The sequence below is a fragment of the Dendrobium catenatum genome, unplaced genomic scaffold (genome assembly GCF_001605985.2).
Source record: "Dendrobium catenatum unplaced genomic scaffold, ASM160598v2 fragScaff_scaffold_1118, whole genome shotgun sequence".
In the NCBI taxonomy this organism is placed as follows: domain Eukaryota; kingdom Viridiplantae; phylum Streptophyta; class Magnoliopsida; order Asparagales; family Orchidaceae; genus Dendrobium; species Dendrobium catenatum.
The window spans coordinates 216,525-222,695 of NW_021319580.1; positions in this window are offsets into that span (position 1 = coordinate 216,525).

The window sequence follows — 6,171 nt, forward strand, 5'->3', positions numbered from 1 at the left end:
AAGAACATGAAGCTGCACCTGCACCTGCAAATGAACCAAATTATCAGGATTTGGTTCAAAGATTTGATCGCCTTGAGACTCATGTTGATCATCATTTTGATCAAATTGAGACTCATCTTCAGCAGCAGACTGCACATTATCAGCATGACATAGGATGGATGAGGGAGCAGATAGATGGTATTAACTCCAACATGATCATGATTAGCAGCTACTATAACTTCTTTGGTGCTGCACCTCCTCCTCCTCCTCCTCCTCCAGATCTGAGTCCTTCTGAGTGATACTCGTACTAGATGTTATGTGTTTCTTTAGTTGTTGTTTTTATTTTTGTGCGTTAGTAAAATGTGTTGTACTTTCTTTTTTGTAGATGTTTTGTTTTTAAAACTTATGATGTACTGATATCATATTCCTAGATTGTAATATCTTTCATTTTGATATCAATATAAGTTATCCTGTTTTGGCTTTAATCTTGTTTTTGAAATGTGTGTTAGTCTATATGACAATCGTTATAATTTTTGATCTTAAAAGTGTTATACTTTGAAATACAAGTTAAAATTAAATTCATTAGAAAATTTAATTTTTCTAAATTTAAGTAATGCTTATAACTTGATGTAATTAAGATTGTCAATTTCATGTCTCTTATTTAGACTACATTATATTATAATATTATTATTGCAACTATGATGTTTTCTTATTTTGTATTTCACTTATCAATAAATATTTATGCACTTAAAAAAATTTGAAATTTTTTATTATTGATTTTGAAAAGATCAAAATTACTCTTGAAAAATGTACAAATGTACAAAAATTAAAAGGACTACGCAATGGTTCGCAAGTTAAAAAAGAGGCACAAAATAAGTCCACAAGTAAAAAAAATGCACAAAAAATGTGCCACAAATTTGCAAAAAAAAAAAAGATGCGTAAAGCGTCACATGTGGTAGTTATTTCTTTTCATAATCTTTTAATCTCTTAATTCAAATTAATCTTTGATACATTTATATTCTATATTGAAATTTGAAATATATAAATTTTCTATTCATCCTTTTTGCAATGATTTTCTCTATTTTAGTGTCTAAATTTACTCATGTTTTTGATATATACTTTTTATTATCAATGTTATATCTCTTCTTAAATTCTATGAATTACTATAATTTGCCTAATGTTTTGATTTTATTTGCAAAATTTATTTCAATCACTTTAAAAGATCAATTATCAAAGAGTTATCATATGACTGCTGACATTTCTGGTCTTTTTTTTCTTCACTTTTTGCTGTTGCCAAAAAGGGAGAGAAATTATTTGTTCTATCGTATTGTATATGTGTTTGTTTTGTTTTGTTCTCTAAAAATTTTGAAAACAAAAAAATTATGTTTCATGCCTCCTTATTTTTTCATATGATCATCAATTTAGGGGGAATTTAGGAGATTCTTAGAATTTGAAATTATACAAATAATAATTATTTTGCCATCATCAAAAAGGGGGAGATTGTTAAGAGAGTTGTTGTTTACATGTTTTACATTCTTGCAACTTATATAGTTTTGATGATTTCAAATATTATTATTTTATGTATTAATATCTCCTAACACTTTTTGGAAAATTTGTTTTTGCTCTTGTGTGTACTAACATTTCAGAAAAATCAAACTCCAGACTACTGAAGACTTCAAATCAAATTTAACAAGAGAGATTTTATGAATTGAAGTTTGTACTTTTCTTTGAATTACGTTTGAGAGGGAGTGATTGAAATTGAGAGAATAAACACACACACACACACACACACTTAAGGAGATCTTTAAAAATTTATACTGATCGTACGGGATGAATATAGTTTGTACCGGACGATCAAGTCAGTTATCTCATCTAAAGAGCAATGGATCGAGCAGGAGTCAGAAGAAAATTTTTCTAAGTCCTGATCGTCTAGGACGAATGTTTAATCGTCCCAGGACAAAATGTTCTCTAAAAAATTTTCGTTCAGGCGAAATTCATATTCGTGCCAGGACGAAATGCTCTCTGCAAAATTTTCGCCCAGACGAACTCAAATTCGTCCCAGGATGAAAAATCCTCTGGAAAATTTTTGTTCAGACGAAATTCATATTCGTGCCAGGATGAAATGCTCTCTAAAAAATTTTCATCCAGACGAACGCAAAATTCATCCCAGGATGAAATGTTCTTTGTAAAAATTTCATCTGGAAGAGCTCATATTCGTCCAAGGACAAAATGAACTGACTCTTCAAATTTTGACAACGTCTTGCAGTTTTTGGGAACCGACCTATGGTATAACTGTTCGTACCGGACGAACCTAGTTCATACGGGATGATGATCGGGTACGAATTCAATTCGTACCAATATACATTTGGTTCATTTCCACACATTTAAGTAAAATTATCCAGGACGATCCACAATCGTACGGGACGATCAACTTCATGTTGACTTAAAAATTTGCAGTTCTTGGATAGTTTTTCTTGTCTTTCATATAAATAGTCCAATTTAGACTATCACTTAATCTTTTTGCCTACTGATCTTCATGCTTATTGAAAGAAGAGTCAAGGAGAGACTGTAAGAGAGTGTTCGAAGGAGGATTCTTACTACTAGAGCGTGAAGGCTTCACTTGGTGTTCAAAGGTAAGAATCTTTACTTTTGAATTGTTTTTACTTCACTCTTTTCTCTATTCCTTCTAGATTTCTTGTGAAGAAGATCTATCAAGGAGATCCGGTTCTCTGCCGACACTTGGAGAGTGTGAACAGCCGAAGGGTTCTCTGCCCACACTAGGAGAGTGTGAATAGCCGAAGGGTTCTCTGCCCACACTAGGAGAGTGTGAAAGGATGAAGGGTTCTCTGCCCACACTAGGAGAGTGTGAAAGGGCGAAGGGTTCTCTGCCCACACTAGGAGAGTGTGAATAGACGAATGGTTCTCTACCCAAACTAGGAGAGTGTGAAAGGATGAAGGGTTCTCTTCCCACAATAGGAGAGTGTGAAAGGACGAAGGGTTCTCTGCCTAAGCCGGGAGAGTGTGAAAGGATGGACGGTTCTCTGCCAACACTAGAAAGAGTGTAAAAGGATGACGGTTTTTTGCCGCACCGGGTAGTGGTGGGATAGAGTTTTATAAAGGCTTCTCCGCCTTGATCTGGGTGCAAAAGGAGAGTCACTAGTGGTATTAGTGCAATACTCGGAGGGTGCCTCCGGGGAGTGGATGTAGGTCAAGTTTGACTGAACTACTATAAATCTCGTGTCTTTTATTTTTCCGCTGCTTTTTATTTTTCTATTTTACTGTTTCAAAATTATGGTTGAAAAACTTTTTCTATAAAATTCACTAAATTTAAATTACAATTCTAGCCCTTTGGAGACATAAGGTTGCCAATTTTTTCAATTCTTCTTTCTTTGTCCTAGTGCATTTTAGGAAATCTTTTTTTTTTCCTAATTCTCTTATATAAAATTAGATTTGTTTATGGTAATAAAAGTGTGAATGAAAGGAGTCTGCTTTGGCTTTATTTAGAAGAGTTTTTATCAATAAGTGAATCTTATATTATTGGTGGAGATTTCAATTGCATTTTATAAAAAAATGATAAAAAAGGAGGAAAAGCATTTAATGTGAAGCTTGGTCCTTAGGAAATGAAAGATTTTATGTCTCATAATAATTTGCATTACTTATCATTTATTGGGACTCATTACACCTGGTGTAATAACAAAGATGGTGTTTGCAGAATTTGGGAAAGGCTAGATAGAATTTTTTTACACTCTTCTGCCCTTCACTTAATTCCATTTGATATTTACAAACATTTAGCACGTATCTGCTTTGATCATTATCCCTTGAATCTTAGTTTGAGTAACAATACTATTAAGCATCATAGATTTTTAAGATTTGAAAATGTTTGGACTTCTTATATGGCTACTTGGAACATTGTTATAATTCTTGGAAGAAGAAAGATTTTGGTTCCCCGGTTGATATTCTTCGAAGGAAGTTATCTAGAACTCTTAAATTGTTACATTTTTGGAGTAAAAGTAAGCTCAATGAGCTATCTCTTCTTAATTTGTCTCTTAATAATAGAATTTTATTCTTACAAACTAAAGAAGCTAATTCCTATCTTTCAAATGAAGAGCTCCTTGAACTGAGAATTAAGGACAAAGAACATAATTCAACCCAAGCAAGATTGACCTGGTGGAGGCAAAGAGCCAAAGAAAATTTGTTAGAACATGGTCATTCTAACTCTCATTTCTTCCCCGCCTATGCTTCTGCTAGGAGGAATTCTTGTAGGAATTTTAAAGCTAAGTTACTTGATGGAGTTATTTTTGAAGGCCTTTGCTATATCTCTTAGGTGTTTTCCCAAATTTTTAACAACAAGTGGAGACCGAGACAGTGCTCTCTTACTGATTGGCCTTTTTTCAATAATGATAGAAAATTAAATTTTTTTCATCATTAGCTTTTGGAAACAGAATTTATTGTGGATGAGCTCAAAAATACGGTTTTCTAAATTGGGGTGCATAAGTCACCTAGATTAGATGGTATTTATCTTTAATTTTTCAAATTCTTTTGAGAAATTATTAATTTTAATGTTTGAAATGCTATATATACTTTTTTTCAATCAAGTTTCATGCCTGCCAATTGGAACTACATGCTTGTGATACTTATTCCCAAAGTTGAAAATGCATGTGAACCATCCAAATTTAGGCTCATCAGCCTTTGCCAAACTACATATAAGATTGTTGCAAAAATGATTCTTAATATACTCAAGATTATTTTGCCTTGATTAATTTTTGAAGAACAAGTGACTTATGTACCAAATAAATCAATTTTTTACCATTATCTTTTAGCTCAAGAGATTTTTCATATTCTCCTCCTCGAAGAGATGTTTCATTGCCTTAAAAATAGACATGAAACAAGCCTATGACAGCAAGTGTTGGCAAACTTTAAATCAAGTTATGATTATTATGATTTTTTTCTTCCAAATTCATAAATTGGGTCACGCAATGTGTTAGTTTTCCAAGATTTTTTATTTTTATTATTGGCCAGCTTTCAAATTTGATTAAGGTGAAATGTGTCTTTAAACAAGGTTGACCCTTGTCTTCATTTATTTTCATACTTTTCTCAGAACTCCTTTCCAAAGCTTTTCATCAAAATATGAACAACATTGGCATCAAAATTTCTACTAATTCAACATTGACATCAAAAAGCTTTTAACCAATATCATAACCTACACCTCCCTACCCTTATGAATAATTTAAAGGATCGAGAGATTATAAACCTTGTTAGACTATCACATTCAAGAATAAAAACAATACAAGGAAATGGGATGGTTTGGAGAAAAGTTTTCCCAAATTGAAGATCAATTCACCTCAATCCATAAATATTTTCAACAACCACCACTACAGCCTGATTAGGATCCATCTCACTTTTAGTGCTTGTTTATTATATTTTATCATTTTAATGTCTTGTAATATTTACTTTTTTATGTTCCTCCACTTTTTGGTGATGTCAAAAGGGGGAGAAAATGTATATTTTGGTTATATGTGTGATTGTATGTTTTTTAATAGAATTCTTTTTTTTATCATTGCTATTTATTTCTTTATATTAAAAACAATTGTTTAATCCTACTATTTTAAACCATGACTTTTATAAATCTATCATTAAGTGAGGGGGAGTTTAGGAGAAAAAAGTTTTATTTTACGTCTTAACCAAAATATTTTTCCATCACAAAAAAAGTCAAGATTGTTGCAATCCAGGATCTCTTGTCTGTGATTTTGATGATGATAAACATTATTAACTAAATTGTTATTTTTCTCAGTAAATAATTTGGATATTCTTTGTCTATGAGCACTAACATTGTAGGTAAAATATACACTATTCAAGTCAATTAGAAACTGAAGATTGGGTAGAATATGATGTTAAGTAAAAGAGTTTATACTTTTAATTTGTTTATTTTTGTATTTCTTGAGTCTGGCCACATAAATATGTATGCAATTAGGTGACCGTACACACTTACACAAGGGGAGTGAGAAAATTGAAGTTAATTTTTTTTTTGTACTAATCAGATTGTATGACTTATAATTATACTATATGAACAATTAAAAGAAGAATGGGTTTATCGGCTTATTAAACAATTAATTTCTATAAATTAATCATACTGTATGATCCATATCGAAATGTACAATTTGTCACAATCTAAAAACCTTAATCGCTGGATAA